Source organism: Rissa tridactyla, chromosome 2, assembly GCF_028500815.1.
Source record: "Rissa tridactyla isolate bRisTri1 chromosome 2, bRisTri1.patW.cur.20221130, whole genome shotgun sequence".
Classification (NCBI taxonomy): Eukaryota; Metazoa; Chordata; class Aves; order Charadriiformes; family Laridae; genus Rissa; species Rissa tridactyla.
The window spans coordinates 69435988-69454845 of NC_071467.1; positions in this window are offsets into that span (position 1 = coordinate 69435988).

An 18858-nucleotide genomic window follows, 5' to 3' on the forward strand; every position below is an offset into this window, starting at 1 on the left:
GCATAGTTCAGACCTGCTGCAGAGTTCAGATCCACTCTTCCTGCAAACACAGAAGAATGGTCACCTACAGTGTGGAAATGAGGCTTCATAGCGCTCTTCAAAGGAATCCAAACCCCCATCTCTAAGATCCCAAAGAGGTATGCTAACATCAGACAGAGTTACACACAGCAAAGATTTAGTTCATTGTTTCTCCCCTAAGCTATTTCTACTGTAGGAAAACATTTGCATCAATGCTCAGGTACTACAATGTTGTGGATAATTAAATATTGCTGAAGATAAAGATGCATGTAAAAAGACAGAGCTCAAAGCGCTTTTCTGTAGAAGTGGAAAAACCAATGCCAGTGTTTTAAGAGGTGCTTAAGTTCAGCATCTGTATTTATTTCCATTCTGGATGGCAGTAAGAGAAGCTGCTAATTAGAATTACTGAGTCTGATTAGATTAGCGAGCTCTTTAAATGTGGATGAACAAATATGGGGTTATTAATCTCTAAACATGGATTAATGAGACTGAATTTCCTCATCTGTATTTGAAAATATAGTCTTGAATGGCTTGCAAGTCACCTTGTCTCTCTGTCTTCTGAATCCAGATGATTTCCTGTAGACACTGTAGCTCCTTAATATATTAATTGTGCTATTCTTATATATTTTTTGTTTTCATTAGCAGCAGTATTTACTATGTCATTTATATATGTAGCCTGTAAAACTTATACCTCACAAGAAGAAGGAAAGCCACTCATCTAACTTCAGTTCCTTCAAGGAAACTTCAAGGAAACATGAGCAGTAAGATCCAAAGAGCTGCACCTGTGTCCCAAGATTTAAGGATCAGTAGAAATAGCAGACTATTACCAAAGGCAGTAGCCAGTTTTTTAAGGTTGAAAACTAATAGGGGAAACACTTGCTAGGTGTTCCTCAGCTTGAATGACTTAGTGATGTCCTCAGAGAAAACCCTAAAAACAGCTGTGAACATTACTAAAATTTTAGTTGTCTATTGATGAAAAAATTTATTTCTGCAACTTTACATTGACATTTCAGAACAAATTACTTCACCTTTGGCTTTGTTCTTGTTCAGTAGTAAATGTGAGGGCAAAATGTTTTAGCTAGAACAGGGATACTCTGTTTCTTTGGAAATAGTGAATTGACCTATTGCTAGACTACTTACTCCAAACGTAAACTATCTGTTTAGGTCTGTGGTGGGTAATCAGCATAAAACAATAGGGAGAGATGTAAGTGGTCAGTAAAAAAATACACAATACTTATCAAGCACTACTTTCTTCAGAGTAGGCTTATAGAACAAGAGGGCCTGGATGTTTATAAAGAGCTCTGAATTCTCCTTTCCAGAAAAAAGAGAATCCATTTGGCAGTTCTGAATTCAAAGCCTTTGGAATCAAAAGAGAAAAAAAGATTTCAAACATATTTCTGTGAGATTGTGTCCCGCACAAGCAACTAACTGTCAGACTTGCAGAGACAGTTAAAATATTTGCACAACAAAAAAAGAAGCTGTAATAGCTCTGCTTAACTAGAGAACAACTTCCATATCAGTAATAAGCAGTAAGCTCAGCTACTTATATCATTTACTAACCAGAACAATCCTGACTGCCGAAGGCCTAAATCTTATCTTGAGGGCTCTGCTTGAAGGATGTGAGGTTCTGACTTTCTTCTTTAACCACAGGGCTACTTCCAAAGTTGAAATCCTGATAAAACTGAATGGTGAACACTGGTTCTTGTTAAAACATAATTCTTCCCTGAGACTCTTTATAACTGGAACCAACAAAGATATCTAATGCAAATGAAATAGACAAGGCTCTTCATTTTATTTTAAATTGGCCCGACTTGCTTCATGGCATTCATTTCAGTGGTTTCCAAACCACAGCCTGAGAATCCACTTAAACTTATCAGACAGGATTCTGTTCCAGTAAAGTTTTTAATCCTTATGTATCAAATAGACAAATTCTCAATGCCAAAAAATATCATAAACTGGACATACAGTAAATCTGGAGACTAGTGAATCTTTGTTTTATTGCTGAATATTAATTTCAAGATATAAAGATATATTTAAATATATGTATATGTGTTCATACAAAATGCATGATTTCTATATATGTGTAAAGACACATGATATATATGTTTATATATGGTAAACATTGGGTTAATGTTGGTACAAATCATCACGTGTTTGTAACAGAAGCTGCCTACAAAGACCTAGGAAAGTTTCAAGGCATGATCTTCAGTAAAACAAAACCAAAGAAAATCTGTAATCATAACAGTTTTCTCTACACCACTGTGAGATTTGTACTTCCCAGGTGTGAGACGGCTGCTGTTGAGAAATGCTTCAGTTCTGCAGTGCTTCGTCGTTTGCCTCCTTTCCTTTGGAGTGAGCGCAGCAGAAGGCATCCAGTGTCTCAAATGGAGTTTTATGAGAACAGAAGAGAATTGCCTAGAAGTTAACTTTCTGAAGGTGCAAACACAGTCTCTCCGGTGCAAGGTCCTGCCCACAGTGTCCCTGTGCTGCAGGTCCCATCCAGCAACAACCTCTGTCTTCTTTGATTGGGCAAACTCCAAGTATTCCCCGGGGTCTGATGGAAAGTCACCTACTTTCTGTTGCTCCTGATGCTCCATGTTCTCCTCACAGCATGTCTCTTATGCTGCACCCTTGCTGCAGGTTTGCTGCATGCTGTGTTTCTCCCCCATTGCCAGTTTCACCAGGTGCTCCAAAAGCAGCGCCCAGCTGTGGGTGTTTGATGTGACTCTGGAGAAGACTAATATTCCCTCCAGCCACAAGCTCCCCTCAGACTCAGGTTGCAGAGCCAGGACAAATCACAGATGCAGCTATGCCCTGGCTGCTTAGCTACGGCTTTTCTGAAGAACCATCATACACAGCAAAGTAAAAAGAATCAGGCTGTTATATTCACTCCCACCCTCCACCCCCGCTTGCTAATGTATTTTGGGGTGAACTACAGTGTAAAAAGGAAATATCTCCTCTTTTCTAGTTATATTGCTAAAATGTAATTTTTTCAACATTTTAAAAAATACATTCTTTCTCACTTGCACTTTCATTATTATTTGGTCAGTACTGTCTGGTTTTAAATGAAACCTTACTTTAATTTTCAAAACTTTCATTTCAAATCTTACCTCCTTTCTCCTGAGATGAGAGAAGAGAAATTATTTGTTCAGCTGATTTCATGAAAATGATCTTAGTCTCCCTCTTTCCTAGCACGAAAAGCTGGGAAAAAAATGTTTTTGTTTCTTTTTTTCTTTTTTTTTTTTTTCTTACTGTTTTGTTCAAGGTTCTTTTGGAAGTTTAACATTTTATTTCATGACCAATATTCCTGCTTTATTTTAGCTCGGATTTCTCTTAAATATTTATTTTTACCATTCCTTTCACATTTCACTGGTAGTGCTTCTGTCTGTAGTTCCAAACTACCTATATACGTGTTTATGTCCAGCAGTTTGAATATCTGGCTACAATAGAAAGCAATAACCAAATTAAGGATGGCATAACAATTTAAAAAATTCTGCTACTATTTTGAAATAGTTCCATAAATATGTTTATCTCATATTTAAAAATCTTTATTTTTCAATTTGTGAGAATACTCATTAGGGGATGATTAAATCCAAGCTCATTAGTAGGGAAACTTCTGAAACATCCTCCAGTTTTGTTTGTCTGACTGGATTTTAGAGTGATCTTTCCCAAGATATTTCAGAGGTCTTATCTATGATTCTACACGAAGAAACATCATTGACTCTTCTGTCTTCCTACCCCTCCAAGGCAGAGGTTTTTCATATCTGTCCAAGAAGATGGTTAAGACATTGTCAGGAAAGCACAATGTTTATGGTAGGTTTTTAGTAAGTAGCAGTAAAGTTAGCTCAAAAAACAAATACTGGAGTTTTTCTAAGTTTATCTACTTGTGGACCTAATCAAATGGATCTCAAGAATAAGGTATGAGAGTGTATTAAGAGTGGAATTCAGTTGCTCTGCATAAGGAGATGACTTTTTCCAGTATTTTTCTGGGATGGAAGGGATACCTGTCCATTGATTTGGTTGTTAATGGAGTCAAGTCAAGGAAGCTGTCTCAGCCAGGCACCTCTTGAATCATGTACTGAAGGAGTTTTGACCATTAGAATCCCTTTTTATGATTTTCTCATTCAACATAGTGATAAGAGTGTAGTTTAATGTGCCTGTGGTTATTCAGGCAAACCCTCTCTTGTAACAAATTTTGCAGAAAGTAAGGAAAAGAAAGTTGTACCCAGAATTAACTGACTAACTCAGTCCGTTTCTCCTTCATGTGATCAGAAGATGATGTATTTAATTAAAAAAAAAAAGAAAAAAAATTTTCTCCAAAATTTTCTGGTAAGAAAATAAAGGAATAAAATTGCAAATTCAGTAATTCCTATTATAAACTTAACTTTTATCAGGCTACGAGCATTTTAAATTCACTATAAACGTTTAATACGTATTCACACTGCTGGTGTGGTGCTCATCAGTCATATATAAATAAGAATTAGACCTTGATAAAAAACAGCATTTTGTAAATTTCTAAAATAATATTTTCTAACTCTGTGGGACAAAGAAAATTCAATATCCACCTTTGTACATCTGAAAATGCATTTCAGTACTTTTTCCAGACCAAGGAAATTATCCCCACTGAGAAAGAGCTAAATAATTGCCAGTTAAACTGGGAACAAATCCAAGAATTCAGAAACATGTTTTAGTTGAATAATTTATTTTGTCTATGGATAGATCTACTATTTGAAAGGAAGTTCTTTTCTTCATTTAGTTGATTGTCTTTGTGAAGTCTGAAAAGCAGTGCCCAGTGATGAATATGGTAATACTTAGCAATATCTCCTTAGAACTTTATCATAGTGTAATTGAGCCCTTCTGGGATATATTCTACATTGTGTAATTTCTTCTAGAAAAATGTCTTATGCTGGATTGACAAATGGGCAAAAAAACACATAGAGAGCACATCAACCCAGTAATATACTGGGAGTGGCTGACAGAACTGTGGCTGTTTAGCCTGGAGAAAAGAAAGCTGAAGGGAGACCTTATTGCTCTCTACAACCACCTGAAAGGAGATTGTAGCCAGGTGGGGGCCGATCTCTTCTCCCAAGTAACAAGTGATAAGACAAGAGGAAATGGCCTCAAGTTGTACCAGGGGAGGTTTAGATTGGATATTAGGAAAAATTTCTTCACTAAAAGGGTTGTCAAACATTAGAAGCTGTCCAGGGAAGCAGTGGAGTCACCATCCTGGGAGGTATTTAAAAGATGGGGTGCTTAGGAACATGTTTTAGTGGTGGACTTGGCAGTATTAGGTTAACGGTGGGACTTGATGACCTTAAAGGTCTTTTCCAACTTAAATGTTTCTATGATTCTATGATTCATTCCCCAGTGAGATTGCTAACATTCTCTTTTCAAAGGAAAAAGAAAATAATAAAAAAAAAATATGGTTGCAAATCAGATCATCATACTTCAATTTTGGTCTTGATTTAACCAGAATGTGAAGTATTCTCAAGCACTTTTCCACTTAAGTTTAGATTTTCTCCCTTTCTTCTCTGTTATCCTTTACATATCGCTCTTCTCCCTTCTACTTTTGTAGTGGTAAGTCTCCCATTCCAGAGAAGCCAAATGTTAATGTAGTGTAGTTTAGTTATACTGGCATTTAAGAAATCGCTTCTCAGAAATTTGTACTGTGCCACAGATCCTTTGAGTGGAGTCATGGGATGCTAATGCAATTGTAAATCAGTGCCCCTGTTTAAATAGCAAATAAAAACTCATAAAAAACCTAAAATCTCCAATAAACCTTTATCACTTAACAGGAGGTATATGGGGCCTTTCCCCAACCCCTCTAAAATCAAACCCAATCAAAGGAATAAAGAATTACTACATTTGCCAAATATTTGAAAATGTGGAAGGCTTTAATATTGCAAATGCTGTGGCCTAGGTGTATACGTCAGTGTGAACTTCACATATAACTTATCCATGACTATGCGTCTTGAGGTTCTAAGTGCAAAACAGAGGTAACTCATTAAAGATTTTGATTAGCTGGGCTCTTCACTTCCGAAATGCAAGAAGAAAGCCCGAGTGCAGACAGCAGCAGCTGAATAAGGAAGAGGAATGACTAAAAATCAACAACTGTATCGACTTTTTCTTGAAAATATACCATAGATATGCTCGCTGTTTAGAGTTCTAGGATTCTGTCTCTTTCTGTAAGGATACCCATATTCTTCATGCCCAGAATGCAATTCAACATGATGAATAGGTATATTGTCTCTTTCTCCATTTTGAAGCGTGATCAAAGCGCAAAAAACATTCTTGGGAACTTGAGAGCCTGTTTCTTAGATATCCAACATTTAGATCATAACTTTATCTCTGCATGAGAAACAAACTTCACAGGTGTTTTGGTTTTCTTTTTAATTACTCTTTTTAATAAGATAGCTGTCCCAGTGAAAATCTAACTGCAAATCAGATAGGTTTAATAGTGAGATTATTAAGTTTTGAAAGCAGAGGCTACAGGTATCAGTAAACTAAATGCATTTCCAAGGGCTCGTTATTTTATATGTAATTTTTGTTCTGCTAGCTCAGTGTGTCCTGTGATGATTATAGCATACTGGATTTGGCACAGTGTTATGCATTAAAACAATCTTATCTTTAAATTATATGAGTATCTATATTCTTGGTTAAATTAAGACCTCTGCATATTACTTTAGAAGTGTAAAGTAGCCTTAAAATGAGTTAAGTATAAGCTTGCTTTAAGTTACTAACTTTTACTAAAAAAAAAAGAACATTTATAATTTGTAACGACACACTCTACATTTTTTTATTAAAAAAAAACAAAAACAAAACAATGTCCTTTTTTAATCTTATAGAGACAACAGAACAATTCTGAAGAATATATTAAAAATTCTCACAAAGTTGCAGCTACTGGTGAAGCCTGGAGAATGGTAGCTCAGACAGACTCTTGCTGTACTACAGCATAATAGAAATCACAGCAGTAAAAGTCAAAGGAAAGAAAAAGTGGATCATGGATGCATTTAAGTGCAGAAGTTAAATTTTTTCCCAAGGCTGAGCGACTACTTTTTCTTTGTGATTAGGATCATGCAAAAAAGCTCTGTGCCGTAAACGGAAAGGAGAGTTATATTTCACTAAATAGTTCACTACCTGGGTAGAACAGTTAATTAACAGATTTTTCAAGAGGTGGACTCTCAAACAAAATATCCTTGACAGATAACTGTTCCTAAGAAAGTTGGCAATAAATCATTTATTCAAAACAGTAACTGGAAGTTTTGCTTGTCAGATTTTTAAAAGCAGAGAAGTGTTTCCTTGAACTTTTGCCTGACTTTGGCTGCCAATATATTACTAGCACCTGGGAGAAGCCTCAGGCTCAAACAGTCAGAAACACATGAAGTTCCATTTTGTTTTAATAAGGGTCCCCTTCCTGTATTAGACTTTGTTGTATTATTTAATTTATTCTACTATTAAAACTAAAAAAACCAAAAATCTGGCTTACTGTCAGAAGACACTTGAACTTAGATTTATAGAAAAAATCGCTCTCATTATAAAAGGTAGACCAGAATTTACTGGCTTTTCTAATGCTTGTTGAGCCATCCTCGGCTTTGCAAATACTGTGGGTAAAACAACAAAAAGACCTGCTTTTGTTAGGAAGAACTGCATGCATGAATGCCACTATGTGGAGACAGTACATATATATTTCTGATTTGTAATGGCCTTGATTATTATACATGGCTACACAAGTGATCCTGGAGGAGAAATGTCTCTTTTCAGTGCAAAGAAGACAGGAAGACTGATGTACCACCTCTCTACTCTGCTGTATTCCTGACTTGAAGGAACAAAGAGGCAAGATAGTTCATTCTGGAGGCCAACCTAGGCCATGGCCTTTTTTCTGTCCAGGTGTGATGGTGTCATAATATTCTATGTACTGATGGTTTACAAAAGTGCTTTTGGACTAACACAAAAGAGAAATAATACAGTACATCTGTGGCACGAATGCATAGAAGAGCTCAGCTAACTGAATGTCCCTGTATCTAAACCCACAGAAGTTCACTAGAACATGTTTTTTATTTGCTTCCTTTGAGAACTTCAGGAAGGAGATGAAGCAGGAGGAAATAAAGGGAAAAATATGATCTCATTACTGAGATGCTTCTGACTTAAGGTTTGATTTAATTTCCCATTTAATTCTCTTTGTAGCTTGTTTTATAGGAATAATTTAGCGCATATCCTCAAATCTTATGAGTTCAAATTCAAGTAAAAATTCTTGAAGAATTCATTTTGGAAATAATTTGAACTTTTTGGAACCCTGGAACTAATAAATGACTCCTATACAACCTTTTGCCTTCTCCAAAAATCTCATAGTTACTGTGTCACTAACTTTCAAATATACATTGTAAGAAATGAAATTGTGGCTATAAAATTTACTGCCGTTTGCTTATTTTTTCCAATGTTATTTCAATAACCGTTTACCAAAATGGTCACTATTTCCAACATCTCACAACGGTATTTTAGCCAATCAGCAGAACAGAAATACTTATGTTCAGACAGTTGCAGCATCAGTAGTGGTCTGACTGGCCACTGACTCTCATTTTTCCAATGACATTCAAGTTACAGGCTGCCGCAGGGAAATGGCAGACCTCTTTCTTAAAATTTGCAATTATATATTTGAACTTTCAAGCCTGCCAAAATATGACACGATCACAGTGTACTTTAAGTTCTCAGAATATATAACAACTGTGTTTTCTTTTGTGGCAGGCCATAGCTGAAAGATTGTAAAGGCTTTTCCATTATAAAGCTTGTAAGAGAGTTTTGCATCAGGTGAATGTCACAAGCCTTTAAAAGAAGGAAAAAACCACCCTGTAATGTTATTGTAGGCAGCCATATGTATCACCAGTGAGGCTGCTATTAGAATGTAAACTTTCTGTACCCTACTTCAGAATGCCAATAATTGAGTTACAGTTGGCCTTCATGCAGACCCAGCGGCATAAAAGGATGTTAAACATTTCACTAACCATGAGGATCAGCAATAAAATATCATCTGGGATGTATATATTCTCTTGCCAGCAGAGAGACAGTATGTGATCCAATGGCTAATATGGATGTTTGGAAGTCAAATATCTTATTTTCTTCCTATTTAGTGCTTAATATTCCACTGCTTAAAGCAGGAGGAAATTGGTTTCCAAGCACCTAGGACTGTAGACCTTGATGGGAAGGAGAAATAGTCCAGGAGATAAGATATGACTTTACAGGCTGCATAGTCAAGTTCAAAGACAAGTATGTACTGTATGCAGAATCAACCGCTGGGCTAATGCAAGTCTGACATACCAGTCTGGTCTTTACTAAGTCTTAGTTAGAAAATTAAACTTGTTTATAAAAAGGAGAGGAGAGGAGAGGAGAGGAGAGGAGAGGAGAGGAGAGGAGAGGAGAGGAGGATGCCTACATGACCAACACTTACGCTAACAGGAGGACATCTCTTCTCTAATGGGTGGTTTTATAGGTCATATCTTCACTGCTTGCAAGACCAATTTCACTGTTTTCTTGAGCTGGCTGACACATGAGTATATCCAGATGCACACTTCTTCTGCTCACCCAGTCAACTCTTCACAGACCGCTTGCCCATGAGAAAAGAACAGCATTAAGGTTTATCAGTGAGTAGGGTTTTGGATGTTTAAAGAAGCTGCATTGAAGTATACTCACTTGAGATAAGCCACAGAAGTGTTTTGCCTTGGTTTTATTCATTAAAGTACCAGTGCAATGACTTTGTGGAGTACTAGGTTGGAAGTCTTTTAAGTCTTTAAAGCATTTTATGTTTCCTTGGGAACTTGCCCAACCTGACACTTTCAAGGAATTTTTCAGTAACCTGCCATGGTTTCTGCTGGATAAAGCAATTGCTTCCATACACTTCGTTAGTGCTACATCTGAATATCACTAAAGGACAGTCATTCAAATAGTTGTGGCTAGAAAACTTTGTGTAAAAAGTGCACTGGAGGTAAATCCGCTCTGAATTTTGTAAGATCAATCTGTCCTGTTTTCTCTTCACTGCTTGTTGGCCACGGTTCATACATCCATGTGGTCAACATGGTAGTCCTGGTGATTGTATCTGTTGGTGGTCATTCATGAGAAAATAGATTTGGACCTTATAACTGTGGAGAATCTTTAACAGTAAAAGACATAAATAATCACTAAAGAAAGGTGTTTGGTAGACAGCACAAATTGAATATAACTCCTGAAGAGTGAATCTGGAACAGCAAATGGATATTCTGGATATTTGGTCTGGGTATTCTTGGGTGGAGGGGAAAAAAAGAAAGGAGGGAGAAGCAACAAATTTCCCCACAAACTGTTTTACATCAGCCTGCAGAGGAGCCTTTGGAGACCCTGCGGAAGGAATGCTATGTTATCTGTAGGATTCTTGTCTGGTAACTCAGCCTCTTACCTTGTTCATGTATCGTGGGCATGCGAGTGCAGCTTGTGTATTAGGATAACTGCTATCATGTCCATGCCATTCTGATGGCAGTGCCTGTGAACTTTGAGTGAATGGCTGAAGCACAGTCAAGCAGTTGCAGAATCTACTTCTCCACTGTCTGAAGTGGGAGAAGTTTTTCTTCTAAATCCATAGTGAGGAACGAGAATATAAATTATTCCTTGAAAAGGAGTACTCTTTTCAGTCTGTATGCATGGGTGACCTTTGTCACTGCTCTAGTTTGACTTTACTGAAAAGCAGCGAGGTAGCACAATGGCAAAGAAGGGCATCCAAGTGGTTATCTTCAGACTCTCAGAGAAATTGTCCCCCCCTTTAGGAACATAATTATATTCTGTGCTCTCTGGCAGGTCTAATGAAGCCTAGGTCTGCTTTCTGCTTGGTTCTCCTTTGCCCCCACCATCCAGGTGGAAGGGACAACACAGATACATCTGAAGACATCATGAAGGGTTTCTCTTGCTTCTACCACAGACAAATGGTGCCATGGTTACCAGGAAAGGACAGAGCCCTGCCTTCACAAGGACCTATGTCTAGCACAAATTTCTAGATGAAGTTTCCTTTTCTTAACATATATAAGTGAAGAAATCAATAAGAACTATTATGTACAACACAAAAATATTCAGGCATCTGTGAAAATAAATGATTACAATCTCAACTTTAAGATTTTAAGATCTTGGAACAGAACCCACATAAAGATGTTTAATATGTCAAAGGATTCAAACGGGGCATGGCCTCCTGGGAAGTTTATGAGCTTCAGAGATTACCAGAGGGGCAGCAATAAGAACTAAAAGATCCGAAATGCTTTTCTTGCAGGCCTACATTATATTCTCTGCCTTCCCCTCATCACTACACATTTTGAAACCTGTTAAACCATCCCTGCCTCAAAACACGCCCCTTGGGAGAGGCAGCTGGGGGGCAGTAGACAACTATCTTTGCCTTGGGGCAGCATATGAGACTGCTCCTTTCTCTGGAACGTAGCTTGGGGTTGTCTCCCTCCTTTCCAGACCTCCACCAGAGCTTCCGTCTTTCCACAGCTCTGGCGCGGCGCAGCGAGTACACACAGCTGGAGTGAACCTGAGGTAGACCGCATAACCATGAAGAGAGCTGGCTTCGGGCAAGCAAGGTAGGAGAGCTGGAGGGAATGTGACCTGAATGGCTGGCTATGCCTAGACTAATTCAGGGCTGTCTGATGTGGGTGTGTTCCCAGGCTATATCTGGGTAAGAGCAGGTAAGGGTGAGTTTTCCCCTTCCTCCCGCTCCTGTCCTCCTGCCCCTGCCTGGCCCCACAAAAAAACCTTGGTAGGAAAGAGAGAGGCATGTCAACCAGGAGAAAGCTGTAGTCATTCTAATTGGGCCCCACCACTCAGTCTGGCTATGGGAGAGCTCTTTACACGAGTAGGGGAGGTGGCTCTTCTCACCCTCTGTCTTCAAAAACTTGTGTCACCCACCTCCACAGTGAAGACCCAAACTTCAGGACTCTGTTGTTGAGACTACCAAGTTCTGTGAGTCTCTCTGTAACCCATGACACGAGATGCCAGATGTTGAGCTGCCAGCAGTTTTTAAACTGACATAATAAATACCATTTTGCCACTAATGATAATAGCAAGACAAGAAAGTTTAGGCGCGTCCTCTCTGGTGTAGCCTCAATGCTCCTCTGAGTATTGGTGAGTTTTAGTACTTCACAGGAAACAAGGTTTTGGCATTTTGAAATTTCTCATTTAGGTTCTTAGGAAGAGTATTCATGAAGTCCAACTACCATTTCCCAGAAGGACTTTTCATTAACACCTTGCACCAAACTCTTTCTTGATAGTTTCCTTTCCAAAAGAAAGGTTTTGTTTTGCAGAACTAATTCATGCTTCAGGTGCACCCATGCAAGACCTTTAGAAATTTCTGGTTATTTTCTGAGATTCTCAGGCCTCTTTTGCTTTTTCATTAATCTTGCTTCCCCCCCACCCCCTGTAAAGTGCAACTCTTCCTAGATGCAAAGTTATCACAGACTGTGTGATATATACAAGACAGGCCAAATGAAAGGGGTTTTTTCCTAGAAATATTTGAATAGTACTTATACTCAGATTGGGAAGTCCAAAGCAAAAGTCTCCCTGAGCAAAAAAAACTCATACATCTGTAAGTGGTAATGAGCAAGAAATGAACAATCATTTCAAAACACAAATTTGGTTGGGCAGCCAAGAATCTAGAGAAATGTTAAGTGTGAAAATACAATGCCGTGAAAACTTTTTCTCCTTCGTCGCTGGTTCTCTGTGTGACTGTTCTTTCTACAGTGCTAGTAAGAGATCCTACAACCACTCATAAACCAACACTAAGTTTCAGGACAGCTAAATGTTGCTCTTGACATTTATTTCCATTTAAGAAATAAATAAAAAAATGATATATAAATATACATTGTAAGGCTGTCTCGGTGAGGTCTCATGCATCAACAGCTTTTACACAACTATATACTCTAGTATGCACTGAAACTGAGTAGTTGCTATGGTAACTGTCACATCAAATATATCTTTTCAGTGCAGACACTTAAAAATCAAGCGTTTGTGCTATCATTAATACTACTTACATTGGGATTGTGACAATAGGTTGATTTTACATTCTTTTTATTCACGATAACATATTGTGGAGAGGAACATTTTTCTTTCCAGTATCATCTTGATTTTAATTCCTTCAGTATATTGCAACAGCAAAAATTAGTTTCGGGATTCAAAATTGTGTCAAAATGCACTGACAGTGAACTGTAGTAGTTTAGGTTTATGTGGTGGAACTACAGACACAGTGAACATGAGAGAACACCTTGTTTTTAAAATCCCACAGTGAAAATCTATATTATTTATGCCATGTGATATTTTGGAAAGATGATGATATTTCCAGTTACATGCTTGAATAATATTGTCATCTAGTTCATTCCAATTGCAAATAAAATAGGTATAATAACTACTTATTCACACTCCAGCTCAGGTAGGAAAACTTGCCAACATTCCCAGCATGTTGAAGTATCATTTTTCCAGTTTTCAAATAGCTAATGGCATTGCTTTATTAAATTTCCTTTTTAAAAATAAGCTATTAATTTGCAACCTGTACTATCTTTACATATTTTTTGTTCGGTTTGTTTTTATTTAATTCCCCTAGCTTTTGTTGGAACAAATAAACCCTACAAAGCTTTCTTCTTTTCTCTAATAACTTTTCACGTGATCATAACAAGGCACTTACTGCAAACTGAAAAAACAAATAAACATCAAAACAAATTGAAATGAACATTAAATAGCTTTGCTTTCTTTCCTGAGAAATCTTGCTTTCAACTGCTCTCACGTTTCCCTCCTCTCTTAATTCTAAATAAAAGTTTCAAGGTAGCTAATTGTCTGTACTTGTGCTAATGAATAGTAGAGTTTGGAATAGTGCAGTTTACTAACTTACCACCCCATTATAAATTAATTCAAACATACGTTGCAAATATGTGTTTGAAAGAAATTGTGTAATCATATTAGTTGACTTAGCATGCCACTGAGCAAAATAGCATAATTCCATTTTAACAGTTTCATAAAATCCTCTGTGTGCCTCGCTAGTCTTTAAGAGTAATATTGATATATCCTAAGTTCTGTTGGATGTTATCTAAACTGTAAGAAACAGTCCCATTTAAATTACAAACATTATAAGAAAGTAAGAAAACATCATTAAATGCCCATTATGAATCCAGTCCCACATTCTTTCTGTAGCTGAAGTTCCAACTGAAGCTGTAGCAACAAAGAGGCTGGACTTCTGCTCAAGCTGTAGATGACTTTCTCACTTTATGTGGCAATCTGCCTTAGTGACCATGTGGCTATGCTACTGGTTTGTTGGGATAACCAGCTTCTCTTTCTTGGCCTTTCCTTTTGTGAAGTGGGATAACGGCATTGAACTTTGTACTGTGTCCTGACACAGGCAGATGAAAATATAGAGCTAAGGCTTGTGTTACATTTTGATTGAGTAGGGATAAGTGTTTCATAGCAGCCCAAAGCTGTTTCCATAATACATGATGTTACACCAAGAAACCCCTTGGAACATGTTATCGATGTGGGAAAGTGTGAAGGAACAAGGTAGAATGGCAAGTGGAGATTCTCATGGTAACAGATGTTTATGTTTGGTGCCACTCAGAGCACTGTACAAAAGAGATGTGTGCTGAAAGCTACAGATGAGTCATAATGTTTCTAGTTGAGGTGTTGTCTTATAACACAAGATGTTTAATTTTCCCTTTCTCTCCTCCCAAGTTTTAGATTTTTTTTTTGTTTTTTTTTTGTTTTCATATAACCCATGGGGAAGAGGAAGAAATAGAAATGTGAGAGGAGGAAAGAAAAGTAGTGGAGTTATGAAGTTCATGAAAGAAGGAAGGTCAACTTGCGATTTAAGGTGTAGGTGCAGAAAAGAATGATCGATGGGCAAAATAGAGACAAATGAAGAATGGCACTTGATGGGACTGGTGAGGAAATGGAGGAAGGCAGACAAGTAGGGGATACTCATCAGTTCAGCAGCATCAATGTAACACTGATTCCCTGACCAGGTCAAAGTACTGATAGCTCTGGGGTAATGATGTCTGACAAAGAATTGGCAGGAAAAAGAGCAGATCTGTAGAATCACCTGGCAATAAAATAAGAGATGAAGACTTCTATGAGATTGCAATTGTAGCAGTGGATTTTGTACCTTTTCCTAAAGCATTTCAAAACTAGTGAATAGATAGACTTCATGCACAGTGCCTAATACATTTATCACTATTCTCTGCTTTCACTGGTGTAGCTTTTACACCTGTGAAAAGTTGATGACTGAGTTTAATACATAGTGTCGATGCTTCCAAATTTATAAGTTTCCCTCTTTGGAAATGAAACTATGCACAGTCAGTTCACATGTCCAATTTATGATAATTCTGTGATTGAGATGAATATCATAAAAAATAATTGTATTTGACTAACTGGTCTCTGGTCAGAACTCAACCCTGTGGTGTTTACAAAGCATCTGGCTAAATAATTTCAGATACCAAACACGAACCAGTAATACACTAGGACATACTGCTTGCTGTGACTTTTTTTTTTTGCATGGCAGTTTTGAGACATTATTAATTTTTAAGGGGAAAGAGGAAGAAAAGACTGCATGTATGCCCAATGACACATGCCTGTTTGTGCCTAATTCATTGGAAAAATTGCTCAAGAACTGTTCAGCCATGTTCAAATATGCTGCCAAGGTCAATGGGACCTTCCCAAAAGTGCTGGTTATGTGAGGTAAAAGTGCTTGAGGCAACTTCAACTTAAGCATTTTTGTATATTTGCTTATTTTATTTGGAGAGCAGATAATCCAATGGTTTTGGCAGGCCCATCTCTGAGCATTATTGATGGCACACTTTGGAAGGCTCAGAAGAGGAGTTTGGTTTGACCAAGTGTCTAGAACCCAGAATTGTAGCACAGGGCTGCATAGTACGGATCAGCTGAGGGTGCTGAAAGTGTATTTAGACACCGCAGACTTTCAAGTCAAATTCCATTTTCATGGTAGTGATAATCCAGAGAGTAGAAAAGAGGTATGTAAGTGTATTAATTTCTTGTCCTATCACACATATATATATATAGACAATTATTTTGTATATTCCCAGAAGGCATCTAGAAAATGCGGAAGAGTTGATTCCAATTCTGAAATGATCAATATATAATATTTGAAGATGTTTTGAAAGTAAACTAAAGAGAACAGTAGTACCATGTACCAAATGCTGCTGTTCTGTTTGCCTCTGGAAACAGTAGCTAGGAAAGAAAATCTGCCTAGGCAAATTCAGGTTTTGCGTGTATCTATGTGAGGCTAGCCGAGTTGGTTTGAAAGGTTGTAGTGAGTGGGAAAAGTTGCTGGATAAAACCTGGCCACATTCACCTTAATTGTTTGCTCTTCCAGCCATTGTTTCTGCAGTGTGGTTTGAGTGTGTCTTCTACCTGTTGCAGACAAAGAGAGACTCCTTCAGCAGAGATTGAAAGAAAATTAGAATTGAAAGAAATCCAGCATTTGGTTAAACTTTGAAGTTTAACATTGTCCAAGAAGAGAAAAGAGTTTGATCTTACTCCCATGAGAGTGAGTGTGAACAGAACTAGGCATAAAAAAAACTTTGTTTCCCCTATTTCTCTTAATCATTAAGTATGGAATAAAAAAGTCTCATATACGGGCAGGGCTGCTCTGGGTATGGTTTGATTTTCAACGTGGTCGTTAAAAATCACCTCCAGCAAGCCTTGCTGCCCTGGCTTTTGGGAGCTGCAATGTCAGTGCTTGGCTTTGCAGGAGTTTCCTTTGCCCACAACTTCTGGCTCCCTGAGGCTCAGACCTGGAACGGCTGATGTGCAGCCCCACCTCTGTCCTTGGTTGTTCTTGGAGCTGGATGATATTCCTTTGGCAGGAATATCCCTGAGGCAAAGCAGGGCGATGATACAAGTTCACCTCGTTTATTGGAATGTCGCTTGTACCATCCAGTGCTTTTTGCATTGTAATTATTTCCTGGGGGTAATTGCATGCTTTTTAGACTTTCTCTTGCGCTCCCATGCTCAGCGCAAAAACTGCCCGAGGGCATTACTGAACTGTTCCCAAGGAGACCGGTAATGTCTACTAGTCACTTTGACATTATCGTTATTTATAAATCCTAAACAAAAGAAAATAAAGGGCTAGATATTGTTAACCCAAATCCATCTACTTGGGGTATGGAGCTGGTCTTATGGTTGACAGTCCTTTTCCTGATAATGTTACATCTAGACTAATCGTGTCCTCTGGTGTGAAAATTTGGGCTCCTTACTGATGCTATTACACAGGCAAAAGTGTTGGGTATGGATCAAAGTGATAAAAAAACCCGAGCATTGCTATGGGTCCCTCTTTACATGTGTCAGTTGGGAAAGTTATCCGAAAGGAGAATTACATACTCCATACCCCCAGAGAAGTGAGGGCACACCTGCTTCACCCAGAACAGGATTGGGGTTCAAGGGAGGACCTTTGAATCACAATTCTTAGATGGTGCTGCTCTCTGGTGCTGAAGCTCAGTACCACCACGTCCTCCCAGCTCTCTCTAGCTGTAAAATAAAGGTTTTGTGAAACTCTTAATTATTAATTTTTTTCATTAACCTGTCAGGAGTAATGTACTATGACAAAATAACTTTGGTGTGCCCAAATATTTCTCATCTTCAAAAAAAAAAAAAAAGATTTAAATGCCTGCCTAAAAGAAAGTCATGCAGTATGAATATAGAACACTCACTCAAAACTCATCTACCTTTAGGGGGTAAAAGAAATGTCCGCTTTGCAAGTAATGCAAAGCATCTTGCACACTCTACAGGAGTACACAATAGAGCACAGCTAGTTATGGCATCTAAGTAAGAAAAAGCAATATTAATTAGTAGTAACTTTTCTAAGTGTTATTTTTACATACTTAATTGAATAATTGTTTTTAGTTTCAAGAAATTACCGGTTCATTTATCTCAGTTCAATTCATACTAAATAACTCAGCTGCCTACTTTTTAATAAGAACTACCACAAATTACTTGGAGAATGATTCTTCTACTGTTCCTAAAAAATTAAAAGTATTAATTTAGAGTAATTTACTTGCCTTGCTAAAAGACTCCACATTTAAGGATAATCGCTACATATTAAAACCCAACAGAGTTAAACACACAGAATCAGCCACAACACTACAAAGCTTCACCGTTGTATGCATTGTGAAACTTGCATTGTAATCTTATGAGTAAACAATAGACACTTCAGCGGTAGAACTTTGTGTTAGCAGCAGAAGCTTACTTCCACATTGAGAAACCTCGATACAGCTAGGTAGTATAGCTCTAGCTATAGTCATTCATCTTCTTTTTTGCTCCTTGAGGGAAGCTGGTATAAATCTTCCCTAGAGCTTCAAAATATAACAGAAGAGTTTACGGGGAAGACCTGCTTTTCCTTTTAAAGAGCAGTCTTTAACGATGTATGAGGAAACTCATTTTTCAGTTCTGTTCAATCTGCGGTTTTACCCTTTTCAAGTTTTATACAGGAAAGTGCCCTGAGTTGATATGTTAATTGTACCTGAAGAGTTTGTAAGATCACCTCTGCAATCTATACAAGCTAAGCTCAGAGCGAGCTCTGTTTACTACTTTTCTGAAAATTAGTTCAAGAGGAAAGTTACAGGGCATTTAACTTCTGCCACTGTATTTCTCTGTGATCAGGGAGAGAAGGGGCTAAAAAGAAAGAACAATTAAAAATGTAACTTTGAAAGCTGGGGAAACAAGAGAGAGATTTTAAAGTAGCATAGAGGGAAGTAACAGGAGAGAAATTTTGTTCCTTGTTGAGTAAGGCAGCGTCTCTTTGTTTGTGGAGCCTGTGAAATATATAGACATGTGGAAGCCTAT